A 14825-nucleotide genomic window follows, 5' to 3' on the forward strand; every position below is an offset into this window, starting at 1 on the left:
CAGTTCCCCAAAGGTTGTCACACAGTCTACAACAATCCACAGCAATCTACAAATATTTCCTTTGCTGCAACCACCTGGGTTAAGAGCACAAAACTTTTTGTCTCAACCATGCTTTTGATGACACTGAATAAAATTTCTCATAAATAAAAGGCTGTCATCACATGGGAGAGGCCAAGGCAGTGTGTTTCTATTGAAGTTTGTTTTTAAAAAAGAAGAAGGTATAAACAATTCAAGTGCTATGCCACTAAAACATATGCAAACAACAGCTTTGGGAGACTGTCTACCTAGGAAACTTTTGCAAAAGTTCTGTACCTTTCAAAGGGTATGCTTTATTCTGCCAACCGTTATTCTCAAGCAGGGAGGGTTAAGTGCTATGGAGGGCTATACTGGAGCCCTCCACCTCAGGCCCCATCTTTGGCTCTTAATTGAGGGGATAACCAGGTTTCCGTCACCTGATTCCATCTCCCAGGCACATGGAAAGGTTAAGGATAACCACCTGACCCAACCCGGAGCTTGGCTTAGTGACACAGAACTCTAGGCCAGAGGATGGTACAAAAACATCGTCTGAACCAGTCCTCTTGGAGAGTTGAAATGAGGACACCGAGAAAAGAAAGGGAGATGAGGGAAGAAGGATACGTCCAGTACATCCGCAAGTACAGCTGGGCGTTAGAAAACTGCGACAAGTCAAGGTCAAGTGCAAGTCTGCATTTAGAAGAGACAGATAAGCTGCATAATCAGACAAAGTTGTTTCCAAGAAAATGCAAAAACAAAGACAGACAGATAGTCTCAAGAAAGGAGGAAAACCAGCTCATTCCTGAGAGCCCTCCCCCACCCCCCCAGTTCTTGATGCAGTCTTGTGCTCAACTCCCTTTTCATGAGCAAACTGACCTGGGCGGCCGAGTCTGATAAAAAGCACTGCCCTCGCTGCAGCTGGTCCCAAGGCTGCATGCGACACACCTCGGGAGGCCATCCGGGGCCACCCACCCCCAATAGGGAAGCTGAACATATGTTCCCTGGGCCTTTGACATCCATTTCGTGCATTAATCCAGTCTGTAATAGGCTCTTGCCCAGCAGTATATTTCTATCAGTAATTTCTAGCATGTATATTCATCAGATATCATGGTGTTCTCTTCCTTCAACTCTCTGGGATTTCTGCACCACCCCCCCACCGCCCCCGCACTTCTTTATGAAAATGCCTGGACTCCAATTTCCCTGGGACTCCTTAAGAGTCTGTCCAGCGCTTTCCAAAGGTCTGGGAACAGGATCTGAGCGCCTCCAAGCCATTCTCGGTACCCCGGAGAATTTGTTTTCTCTGCAACCTAATCTTGAATACAAATACATCCTGCTGGAGTTCTCATCCACCAGGGGCTAGGCATGGTTGTGGCGGGCAGGGAGAGGGGCAGGGGAGGACCAGATAAATAGGCAACTGAGGACTGGAATCTTCTAGCCACAAAAGGTAGCAGAGATACAATGTCTTTTTTTTTTTTTTCTCAAGGAACATTAAGTCTTCGAGCTCTCTCGAACAATATTTGCCCTTTCAGGGAAATCATTTTCTATTAACTCAATAACTACATGTTCTTTCCTTTGACTTTCTGACACTGAGCTATCTGAAGACTCTCTCTCCAAGGCTAACTTTTTTGGATGGTCTGAACACGTATTTCTATATACGTTCATCTTTCCAAAGTAGAATTCCTAAAGGCTAAGCTTTTGTAGAGAAACAATCAAGGGGCCTGGGGTCGGGGGTGGGGGGTTAGAAAAATACTCCCAGAAAAAGAATGGCATGCTTGGGGCTGGATATCTCCTCTGAGGCTTATACCTTTCCTGTTAAGGGATCACCTGAACTTTCCCCAACATCCAGGTTGATTACTTTCTAAAATCCCATATCTTTGGGTTGCCTCTAGCTGCAGACTTTCAAAGCCTCCAGGTTGATGAGAGCTTTTTAGTGAAAACAATCCCATCAACCATCACAAAGGTTTTTAAAGCAAGTCACAAACCCATGTGGTCCACGGACTACCTGAATGTGGCTGGAGCATCATGTTCCCTGAGAAGGAACTGGGGAAAAATTTTGAGAAGGACTCAAGTAAATTCTTGAGAATATCTCTACATTCCAACAGGACCAGACGGTTGTTGGATTGTGGTCAAGCCCGCCCCCACCTTGCCTTCCTTCCAGATTCAACTGAATTGTTTGAGAGTCTTTGTACAGTCCTCAGGTGACCCTGGAGTTGAGTTTGCTAGTCCAGGGCCGAATGGGCCATATCTCAGCTAATCTATAATTCTGCCAATACAAGCTTTTATTATCATTTTTGTCCATGAGGTCTCCCCCCAGTATCAACAGAACATTTGACAACAATCATAAGACTGTCATAGGTGGGAAACACACAGAGGGGACACTGTTCCACAAACGTACAACTGATTTTCAAAACTGGATGTGCCCTTTACTTCCAAGTTAAGGTTTCAGATTTCTGAGAGCTGCCTTTGGTGTAAGCAAATCCCACTGCCCACTGAGAAGTGCCCATCTGCAACCAAATGTACTGAAAGACTGGCATTCACCTTTGAGGACTTCTTCCCTCCTCCCTAAAGACTGGCTACCTTCTCCTGGTACCTGGTGATCTCATGTGAGGGATTGAAAGCAGGACTCTAAGAGGTAGAAAGACTTGTGTTCAGATCTTGATCACTTACCAGTATAACCCTGAGCAAATCTGTACCACTCTGAGCTCTTCATTTCTCAGTATGTAAAATTAATGCTGGAGAGAACTATACGAGTCAAAATGCATGCCTAGCACAGTCCCTGGCATGTTGTTCTTGTTGTTTAGTCGCTAAGTCGTGTCTGACTCTTTTGAGACCCCATGGACTGTAGACTGCTAGGCTTCTCTGTCCATGGGATTTCCCAGGCAAGAATACTGGAGTGGGTTGCCATTTCCTTCTCTTGTGTCTCCTGCATTGGCAGGCAAATTCTTTACTGCTGAACCATGAGCGAAGTTCCCTGGCATGTGCTGGTGCTCAATATGTGTCTACTTCCATCCTTCCTAATTTGTCATGCAGGCAAAATGAGCTCCCAATAAATGAGAGAAGGGTTAGAAAACTGGGAACTGGGGCAAGCCTGGCAGACCTCAGGAGGGAGGCAATACTTGATCTGGGAATGAAGGAAGATCTGGAGAAATGAGGAGAAATAAGCAGTGACAGTCTCTCTTAAAGGACCTTGTAAACATCGGGAGAAGTCAATGAGAGGGATGACTCCTCAGTGAGCATAGAAGCAGGTATACAGGGGCAAGCCTGGTCAGAATTGGAGTTAACATAAGTGGACTCTGAGAGGACACTTGTGAAAAAGTCAGCATTTGTTTTTATCAATGAGAGAGGCTTCTGCTGCTACCACAACTGCTGCTGCTCTAACCCCACGCCCTTCCTCCTCCTCCTCCTCTTCCTCATCATTGTCAACATCTTCCCCACCATAAGAAATTATAATAAGCAGCATTGTCCGTCGGTTCCTTATATGCTACATCCTGTGCTGAACGTTTAACACCAATCTTCAATCTTCACAATAACCCTAAAAGGTAAGTTACACAACAATGTCCTTCTACAAGTAACTACAGTTAGTAGTTGGCTTCCCTCATAGTTCAGTCGGTGAAGAGTCTGCCTGCAATGCAGGAGACCCAGGTTTGATTCCTGGGTCGGGAAGATCCCCTGGCAAAGGAAATGGCAACTCACTCCAGTTTTCTTGCCTGGAGAATCCTATGGACAGAGGAGCCTGGTGGGCTACAGTCCATGGGGTCGCAAGAGTCAGACACAACTTAGTGACTAAACCACCACCATCACAGTTAGTAAGAGACATTTCCAGGGCTCAAACGCTAAAGCTTTCCTTATTAACCACTACACGACACAGTTTCAAAGTTCATGAAAATTCCTGGGCACATTTCAGGAAATGCATCTCTGGAAAGAACAACTTTGGCCTTCAATATAATAGTAGCAGGAAGATTCACATGTAAATGCAGTGATGCACTGTGATACATAGACATTTAGTTTTCTGTGAATCCTAGAAAAAGAGAGTTCTCCTGTGAAGGTCTTCATGTTTGGAATTTCACCTCTAGAAATTTCTACAGGACAGTTGGCTATCTTCAAGGCACTATTTCTAACTAGACTATAGGAAAGTTAAAGCATTTCAGGCAGCTATGTAAGCAAAAGAAAAGAGAGAGAGAGAGATTTCACAGAAGTTTCCAAATGAACTTTTAAGGTTAAACAGAAATACTGAAACAAGCATGCAGTTGGTTTCAAAATAGGAGGAAAGCTTTGTTTTGGCAGGGAAGGAACATTGTATTCATATGAGTCTTGGCCCTTTCTGGGCTTTCCAGGTGCCTCAGTGGTAAAGAATCCACCTGCCAATGTAGGAGACACAGGTTCAATCCCTGGGTTGGGAAGATACCCTGGGAGGAGGAAATGGCAATCCACTCCAGTATTCTTGCCTGGAGAATTTCACAGACACAGAAGCCTGGTGGACTATAGTCCATGGGACTGCAAAGAGTTGGACATGACTGAGTGACCAAGCACACACATGGGCCCTTTCTAAGGAGAGCCTCAGTTAAGTTCAGTTCAGCCACTCAGTTGTGTCTGACTCTGCAACCCCGTGAACTGCAGCATGCCAGGCTTCCCTGTCCATCACCAACTCCCGGAGCTTACTCAAACTCATGCTCACTCCACTGAGTCAGTGATGTCATCCAACCATCTCACCCTCTATCATCCCCTTCTCCTCCCACCTTCAATCTTTACAAGCATCAGGGTCTTTTCTTCGCATCGGGTAGCCAAAGGATTGGAGCTTCAGCTTCAGCATCAGTCCTTCCAATGAATATTCAGGACTGATTTCCTTCAGGATTAACTGGTTGGCTCTCCTTGCTATGTGAAGGACTGTCAAGAGTCTTCTCCAACACCACAGTTCAAAAGCTTCAATTATTCAGCAATCAGCTTTCTTTATGGTCCAACCCTCATATCCACACATGACTACTGGAAAAACCATAGCTTTGACTAGACGGACCTTTGTTGGCAAAGTAATGTCTCTGCTTTTTAATATGCTGTCTAGGTTGGTCATAGCTCTTCTAAGGAGAGCTTAACCATCTCCTTTTCCTTGTGTCTGCATCCTGCCTTCTGTCCACCTCTGTCTGCCTTCCTTCAGGCAGGAGCTGGTTCTAGAGACTGGGTCCCCTTAGCAGGTGCTTCCCTAGAGGACAAGACCTGGAACTAGACTCCTTTAGAAATGCGTCTGCCACTCGGGAACCTTATAAAAGACTCCATTCCTCACCCCTGGGCTTCAGAGCTGTGCCATTTCCTATTCTGCTGCAGACCAAACATTCAGTGTTTCAGCGTCAGCTTTACACATCGGAAAACAACTGAGCAAAGCCAAGACAGTGTGCTGTGTATTGGATGTGATGTCACATGGGCAGAGTTGTCAAGACAACCAATGCTTGGAAGTTTCACAAAACCATAAGAAATTCCATTATTAAAGTGATTGCTTCTCCCCTAAACTTTGAAGATGAGGTGGTTTTTTTTTAATTCAAAAATCAATGGTAAGAAGAGATCTATATTAAATTTTTACAATTAAAATTTTAAACAGTTGTTTTCTTTAAAGTTGCTCAGTCGTGTCCAACTTTTTGTGACCCCACGGCCTATATAGTCCGTAGTATTCTCCAGGCCAGAATACTGGAGTGGGTAGCCTATCCTTTCTCTAGCAGATCTTTCCGACCCAGGAATTGAACCAGGGTCTCCTGCATCACAAGTGGATTCTTTAACAACTGAGCTACAGAAACAAAATAAAATAATACATAGAATCTTCACTACACGTGAAAATTACAGGGTTTGTAAATGCAAGTCCACTAAATATGTAATAACATTTTAAAGTGATTTTTCTACTAATTAGCCTGACATTAACCAAAACAAAATTTTAATCATATCTATATACCTTTAATAAGACATAAAAACACCTATGATTATTATTCACTCAAGAAATATCTATCATAGCAGTATCTGTCAATTTTCCAGTTTCTATCAAATGCCATGCTAAGCACTGTGGATACAAGAGTGAAATCAATTTAGCTGAATTTAATATTCGGTAAATTGGGTTTTCAATTTACTGAATATTGAACTCAATTTGAACTCAACTGAGCTCAAATATGCAATATTACTTTTAAGTAGATTGGGAAAAGTTAAAGATGCATACTATAATCATACAGTGGAAGTGAGAAATAGATTTAAGGGCCTAGATCTGATAGATAGAGTGCCTGATGAACTATGGAATGAGGTTCGTGACATTGTACAGGAGACAGGGATCAAGACCATCCCCAAGGAAAAGAAATGCAAAAAAGCAAAATGGCTGTCTGGGGAGGCCTTACAAATAGCTGTGAAAAGAAGAGAAGCGAAAAGCAAAGGAGAAAAGGAAAGATATAAACATCTGAATGCAGAGTTCCAAAGAATAGCAAGAAGAGATAAGAAAGCCTTCTTCAGCGATCAATGCAAAGAAATAGAGGAAAACAACAGAATGGGAAAGACTAGGGATCTCTTCAAGAAAATCAGAGATACCAAAGGAACATTTCATGCAAAGATGGGCTCGATAGAGGACAGAAATGGTCTGGACCTAACAGAAGCAGAAGATATTAAGAAGAGATGGCAAGAATACACAGAAGAACTGTACAAAAAAGATCTTCACGACCCAGATAATCACGATGATGTGATTACTGACCTAGAACCAAACATCCTGGAATGTGAAGTCAAGTGGGCCTTAGAAAGCATCACTATGAACAAAGCTAGTGGAGGTGATGGAATTCCAGTTAAGCTATTCCAAATCCTGAAAGATGATGCTGTGAAAGTGCTGCACTCAATATGCCAGCAAATTTGGAAAACTCAGCAGTGGCCACAGGACTGGAAAAGGTCAGTTTTCATTCCAATCCCAAAGAAAGGCAATGCCAAAGAATGCTCAAACTACCGCACAATTGCACTCATCTCACACACTAGTAAAGTCATGCTCAAAATTCTCCAAGCCAGGCTTCAGCAATATGTGAACCGTGAACTTCCTGATGTTCAAGCTGGTTTTAGAAAAGGCAGAGGAATCAGAAATCAAATTGCCAACATCCGCTGGATCATGGAAAAGGCAAGAGAGTTCCAGAAAACCATCTATTTCTGCTTTATTGACTATGCCAAAGCCTTTGACGTATGGATCACAATAAACTGTGGAAAATTCTGAAAGAGATGGGAATACCAGACTACCTGATCTGCCTCTTGAGAAATTTGTATGCAGGTCAGGAAGCAACAGTTAGAACTGGACATGGAACAACAGACTGGTTCCAAATAGGAAAAGGAGTTCGTCAAGGCTGTATATTGTCACCCTGTTTATTTAACTTATATGCAGAGTACATCATGAGAAATGCTGGACTGGAAGAAACACAAGCTGGAATCAAGATTGCCGGGAGAAATATCAATAACCTCAGATATGCAGATGACACCACCCTTATGGCAGAAAGTGAAGAGGAACTCAAAAGCCTCTTGATGAAAGTGAAAGTGGAGAGTGAAAAAGTTGGCTTAAAGCTCAACATTCAGAAAACGAAGATCATGGCATCCGGTCCCATCACTTCATGGGAAATAGATGGGGAAACAGTGGAAACAGTGTCAGACTTTATTTTTGGGGGCTCCAAAATCAGTGCAGATGGTGACTGCAGCCATGAAATTAAAAGACGCTTACTCCTTGGAAGGAAAGTTATGACCAACCTAGATAGCATATTCAAAAGCAGAGATATTACTTGGCCGACAAAGGTTCATCTAGTCAAGGCTATGGTTTTTCCTGTGGTCATGTATGGATGTGAGAGTTGGACTATGAAGTAGGCTGAGCGCCGAAGAATTGATGCTTTTGAACCGTGGTGTTGGAGAAGACTCTTGAGAGTCCCTTGGACTGCAAGGAGATCCAACCAGTCCATTCTGAAGGAGATCAGCCCTGGGATTTCTTTGGAAGGAATGATGCTAAGGCTGAAACTCCAGTACTTTGGCCACCTCATGCGAAGAGTTGACTCATTGGAAAAGACTCTGATGCTGGGAGGGATTGGGGGCAAGAGGAGAAGGGGACGACAGAGGATGAGATGGCTGGATGGCATTACTGACTCGATGCCCGTGAGTCTGAGTGAACTCCGGGAGTTGGTGATGGACAGGGAGGCCTGGCGTGCTGCGATTCATGGGCTAGCAAAGAGTCGGATACGACTGAGCAACTGATCTGATCTGATCTGATAATCATTAAAGTAACCACTAACAACAACGCAGACAGATATAACTAGATGTAGAAAAAATTTAAATGGAACATTAAAAAATATTTGATTAACACAAAAGAATGCTAGGAAGAAGAAAGGGGACAAAGAACAGATTAGACAGATTAAAAGTAAACAGAGCAATGACAGACCTAAAAATAACTACATCGACTATGTGAAAATGCACTAAAAATTGAAAGGCAAAACGTTGAATTTAAAACAGAAAAAAGAAAAAACCCAAGTATACGCTACCTAAAAAATACATACTTTAAATAAAAAGATGCAAATAGGTTACAAGTGAAAAGGTGGAAAAAGATTCACCACACAAGCAGTAAGCACAAGCAAAGTAGACTGGCTATATTAAAAATGGACTTCAAGATGGACAGTGACACTTAAAAGAAAAGCCACAGAATGGGCAAAAATATTCAAAATAAATACATAAATTTTCCATTTACTCTTTAAATGCCATTCAATAAAGTTCTCAAATTTTGTTTTGAAAAAAAAAAAAAAAAATACATCTGCCAAGGATCTTGTATCCAGAATATATAAGTAGCTATTGCAACTCAACAGTAAGAGTAACAACCAGTTTTTTTTAATGGGGAAAGATCTGAGTAGACTCTTTGCAAAAGTTCTCTGAACAGTTAATAAGTACCTGAAAAGATGTTCAACATCTTTAGTTACTAGAGAAAACAGAAGCGCACTAACTGCCACTGTGTAACCATTTGAATTGTTAACACTTTTAAAGCTGGCAACACCAAAAGTAGGCACCAAAAACATACGGGGGAACCAGAACTCTCATACACTGCTGATGAGAATGAAGATACAGTTACTTCGGAAAACTCTTTCATAATTAAACATATACCTACTGTATGGTCCAGCCATTCACTCCTAGGTATTTATTCAAGAGAAATGGAAACATATGTTCACACAAAGCCTAGTACAAAAAGAGCCATAGTAGCCATATTTCCCAAACTGGAAACAATTTAAAAATCTAACAGGTAAAGGGATCTTTAAAAAAGTGATGTCCATACAATGGAATTTTACACGGCTACAGAGTAGAACAAACTGCCGATACACAAAACATGGATCCATCTCAGTATTGTTCTGTTGAGTCAAAGAACCCAGATACCAAATGGTACATACTGTATGACTCTATTTAAATAAAATTCTAGAAAATGCCAACCAACCTACAGAGTCAGAAAGCAGATCTGTGGTTGCCTGGGAATGGACGGGGAGAGATGGATGGACTAAAAGGGGACAGGAAGAAACTTTGGGGAGTGATTGAAGAGATCTGTATCCAGATTCATGCTATTGATTTCACAAGGCATATGCATTGGTGAAACTCCTTGAATTGTGTATTTTAAATAGGTACAGATTTTGGTATGAAAATTATACCTCAATAAATTTATTTTTAAATACCACTGTTCCCATATTAAAAATAAAATGAATCTTTGTTTATGCTCGCAAAGGTCTCATAGTACAAAAAAGTAAAACGCAGGACTCTGTTTCAGTGTTATATAATAAAGGTCTGGACAAAGGTCTTCACAGAGACCATGATCTTTGACCTTTGACCTAGATCTCAAAATGTAAGGGTTGCATCAGACAGACACCAGGTTGGGGGTTGGGGGCAGGGTGGGTGGTTACCGAAAGTGGAAAGAATGGCAAGTACAAAGGCATAAGGTAAAGAAGGGTGTATGGTGAACTTGAGACATGAATGATACACAAGATTTTTCAAAAGTTGGTTTTGGAACATTCTATTCTACCCAAAGAAGGGTGAAGTAATCTGTAAAGAAAAAGAGAAACTTCTGGAAGCTTTAGTAAAGCAAGTTACACGATGTATGTGAGGAGTGTAACTAACATTCACCAAACCTTTTACTAGTGCTTTTTCAGGCATGTGGGAGATTATTGCCTCATCACTTTCAAAATGAAGTGTGACCACTTTGGTCAATGAGATGTGAAATAGATGTAGCAAGTGTCACGGTAGTTGGCAGCTTTTAGAGCAGTTTTTGATTCGCTGAATTCTCTTCCCCTTCAGAGGAGATCAGAGAACAGGTTGAGTGGGAATTTCCAGGAGGTTCCTGAGTGGTTTTGATAAGCAGAACCCCCATCCACGCAACCCCTTTCCCACCTCCTTATACCCTGTGAAGAAAATGTGTGTGAGTCACTCAGTCATGTCCGACTCTTTGTGATCCCATGGACTATAGTCTGCCAGGTTCCTCTGTCCTTGGAATTCTCCAGGCAAGAATACTGGAGTGGGTTGCCATTTCCTTCCCCAGAATATGTAGAATATGTATAAATGGAGAAGAAGAGTCTTATTGGAAGCCTCAGAAGTTTGGGGGTTATTTGCAGATGCCCCCAAGGTAACTGGTTCTTTCTGATCCAAAGTGAGCTTTTATTCAGACAGTAACATGGAAGGGATTTCAGAGGACAAACATTGCAGAGAACCAGCTAGAAGGCTACCATAGTTCACAGATGATAAGTCCAGGCCCTGGGAAGGGCCATGATCTTAGAAAAGCAGAGAAAGAGTTTGGAGATGTAATGGCAAGAACTGATATGAATTGAAAATAATTCTGAGACTGTGACGAGCCTCCTGATGAAAGTGAAAGAGGAGAGTGAAAAAGTTGGCTTAAAACTCAACATTCAGAAAACTAAGATCATGGCATCCAGTCCCATCACTTCATGGCAAGTAGAGGGCAACAATGGAAACAGTGACAGACTTAATTTTCTTGGGCTCCAAAATGACTTCAGATGATGACTACAGCCATGAAATTAAAAGATGTTTACTCCTTAGAAGAAAAGTTATGACCAACCTAGACAGCATATTAAAAAACAGAGACATTACTTTGCCAACAAAGGTCTGTTTAGTCAAAGCTATGGTTTTTCCAGTATGTATGGATGTGAGAGTTAGACTATAAAGAAAGCTGAGCACTGAAGAATTGATGCTTTTGAACTGCGGTGCTGGAGAAGACTTTTGAGAGTCACTTGGACTGCAAGGAGATCAAACCAATCAATCCTAAGGGAAATCAGTCCTGAATATTCATTGGAAGGACTAATGCTGAAACTGAAACTCCAATACTTTGGCCACCTGATGCGAAGAATTGACTCACTGGAAAAGACCCTGATGCTGGGAAAGATTGAAGGCAGGCGGAGAAGGGGATGATAGAGGATGAGATGGTTGGATGGCATCACTGACTCTATGGACATGAGTTTGAGTAAGCTCAGGAGTTGGCAATGGACAGGGAAGCCTGGGGTCCACAGGGTCGCAAAGAGTCGAACACAACTGAGTGACTGAACTGAACTGAATTGAGACTGTGAAAGAACCTGTGTCTAATTGTTTTCGAGTGTTTAAAACAGAAGGTTCTTGAAAGAAGAGAGATACTAAGTGCTGAGGTGAAGTTTGAAAATAATTAATTTAAAATGTAATTAATATTAAATTTAATCCTTCAAAAAGATTAAAGAAGGAGCTACTGGCAGTCTGGCAAAATACATCACGTCAAAAGCCTAGGCACATTCCTATCCAGAGAAGGATATAGAAAGATCATAAACTTTGGAAGAAATCAGACCTGGGTGTGAATCCTGAGTGAATTTTTCAAGTCATCCAGTTTCATTCATTCAGCAAATAGTAAACAACTTCATTCATGCACTGACTAACTTCATTCATTCAATAACATTAAAGAACACCAAAAAGGCCACTGTCCTACTGGAGCTGAACTCCAAAAATAGGGAAGCAAACACTACACATTTAAGCCCTGTGCAGAAAACAGACCTGATATTGTGACCATGAAAAGGGGGCAAAAACAATAATACAGGCCTTGTCAAAGGTCATTACCATTTCACTTTGTTCAAAACTCTCATCTGGCACCAAGTCAAAAGCAGAGATTTCTGTGTCCTTTGTACTTACAAAAAGGACTGCCCTCACTTTCCTTTTGTTTTATACATTTCAAGAGCCAGCTGGGAAACTCTCGACTCTGAGACCATTTTTCAAAAAATCAAAAATTCTGGTTAATTAACACCATATAGTGAGCATACCCTGAATGTTCACTGGAAGGGCTGACGCTGACTGCTGAATTAGGTTCCCACAGTTGTTTAAGGTGGGCACACTGATGATGCCGATTTACAGAAGAAAAGACCCTAAGCCACGCTAGTAAGTGTGGAAAAGATGCAAAATCTAACCTGTACTGCAGAGACCACACTTAACAACTCCTGCCTCCCAACCCTGTTTACATCACAAGTTTCTTTCCTGCTCTTTTGTAGCATTAGAAGTGACTCGCAGTTGACTGTTGCCACCCCTTCTAAAGTCAATAAAGCCTAGTCTGGATTTCAGTAAAAATGACATCTTTTCAGGAAAAGGCAATTGAAATCCAAATTAAGAAAGCTTCTGGGCTTCAACATAAGGAAGGAGCATTTAACTCCAGCATTGAGAGTTTTTATTTTTTCCAGGAAGTAATGTCAGTTCATGCAAGACTGTCACAGGCCTCTAAGTATTCTTGGACCCTTATTTTATCAACAGAGCACCTTATATCTCATCTAATAAGGATGGCAGGAGAAAGTTTCATAAGAAATCTTCTTATCAATGTGGAGAAGCTATAGCAACATCGTGGGAAACTCCAGAGAGCTTAAATAAAGATACTTCAACATCTAGGGACTTCCCAGGTGGTGCTAGAGGTAAAGAACCCACCTGCCAATGCAGGAGACCAAAGAGACTTGGGTTCGGTCGATCCCTGATTGGGAAGATCCCCTGGAGGAAAGCATGACAGCCCACTCCAGTATTCTTGCCTGGAGAATCCCATTCTCAGAGGAGACTGGCAGGCCATGGGGTTGCAAAGAGTCAGACCCAGCTGAAGCAACTTAGCACGCAGGCACCTGAGTATACAGACTCCCATTGCTGGGGAGTCCGGTGTAATTGGCTTGGGATGTTTTAGGATTTTTAGAGGCTCCATAAGAGATACTAATATACAGCCAGAGTTGACATTTGGTGGCGTAAAAAGAACAGAGGGGAATTTATAATTATTCCCTCTACAACCATAAAGGGGAGTGTGCACCTTCATTCATTCACTGTCAGGGTTTCACCTACCTACAGAGGTACAGAGGTCTAATATACCATGACCCCATTCTGGATTGCAAACAAGTGGTTCTCCACCATCAGCCATCAAACCACACATTTCACACGTGGTATCTGATGACCAGCTACTGCAGACATCAGCAACCCTGATCCAGAGTAAAGGTTCTTAACCTGGAGATGGAATTCAGATGGTCTGTGAACCGTGGATGGGAATCAATACTCCCATCTGTCTTTTCACTCAACTTTCTTGGAAGACCAGCGGTTTCTTCAGTTATGAACACAGCTAACAAACCACAACAGTATCGGCAGTTCCTGAGACTGTACCCACTGGTATCTTTATGTCACGTTTCAGTTTTGCAGTCATCACTACTTGGAGATTACGGTTGTTTAACAGATCTGCTGTTAGATCGAAATATTCGGTGCAATAATCATGATGCATGTATGTTACTAGATCATGACTTTACTACTTTGATAATTTGTTCCAGTAAAACGGATTCTGAGAATGGCAATACTGTAAGAAGGATCTGAATGCCTCGCCAGAGCCCATGTGGTCAGTGGCACAAGAAAAGGGCACGAGCCCTGCTCTGCGGACGGTGCCCAGCACGTCCGCCTCCAAGGCCACCTCAGAGAAGGAGAAGCGCCCTCTCAGGCCGGAGGCACCCCGACAAAGCTGGCGCGCGGCCTCCCGTGCACTTCCGCAGATAAGATTTAACGTGAAAAGCCAGTTCAACGCGGCGGAGAATCGGCTGGATGAGCTTTCCCTTTCCCCTCAGCTGCCTCCTGCTCTTGGCATTTCGGAGTGCCCAGACCGCCAGGCTGGTAACTTGAGCCTCCAAATTAATCAAAACACAACAGCACCCAGTTCAAGCCCAGGCAGACAAGACTGGAGCCAGACAAGCTCTCCTCCCGTGACCCCCGGGCTCAATTCCCCAGCCCCGCCCGCCGGTGCGCCCCACCCCGGGGTGCAGCGCACGCTTCCTCCGCCGCCCGCGCCCCCAGCCGGTGGCCCGGGTCGCCCAGACCCAGTCGTGGTCTTCTTACCTCCTGGGGACACCCGCAGCCCAGAGGAGCTGCCGCGGCGCCCGCCCGCGCAGCGCGCACCTCCCGCCGCGCCCAATTCCACGCGTCACTCGGCTACCCGTTCACAGCGCACTCACCGCCGCTGCGTCAGGCAGCTGCCCGATGGAGGCGTGTGGAGAAGGGAAAAGTGGCCAGACGGCACCGCCGGGAAGCCTGGAGCCAGCGGGTCCACCCGAGTGCCCACCCCGGCGCGCCTCCCGCTTAATCTGAGGCAGGGCCGCTGGCCACTCCCTCTACCCTGTTCGGCCACCTCCCCATCGCACACCCCCCAGTTCCCCACCTCCGACTCGCCACCTCTTACCCCGACTCGCACCCCTTTGCCGCGCCGCGACTCCTAAACCTCGGGCGCATCACCTCCTGCACCCCTTACCCTGGCCCCGCGGCCACCTGCCCCGCAGGCGCGCAGCCTTTTC

At 43.7% G+C, this 14825-nt stretch overlaps 1 protein-coding gene across 1 annotated transcript in view; it reads right to left on the minus strand.

The window, feature by feature from the left end:
• COL4A4 (collagen type IV alpha 4 chain) overlaps positions 1–14645 on the minus strand; it is a 152746-nt gene extending 138101 nt beyond the window's left edge. Inside the window, exon 1 of the mRNA XM_055573635.1 lies at positions 14374–14645. The gene's annotated coding sequence lies outside the window, so the exon portion shown is untranslated. The remainder of the gene's footprint in view (positions 1–14373) is intronic.
• Positions 14646–14825: the final 180 nt, after the last annotated feature.

This window comes from Bubalus kerabau, chromosome 3 (genome assembly GCF_029407905.1).
Source record: "Bubalus kerabau isolate K-KA32 ecotype Philippines breed swamp buffalo chromosome 3, PCC_UOA_SB_1v2, whole genome shotgun sequence".
In the NCBI taxonomy this organism is placed as follows: Eukaryota; Metazoa; Chordata; class Mammalia; order Artiodactyla; family Bovidae; genus Bubalus; species Bubalus kerabau.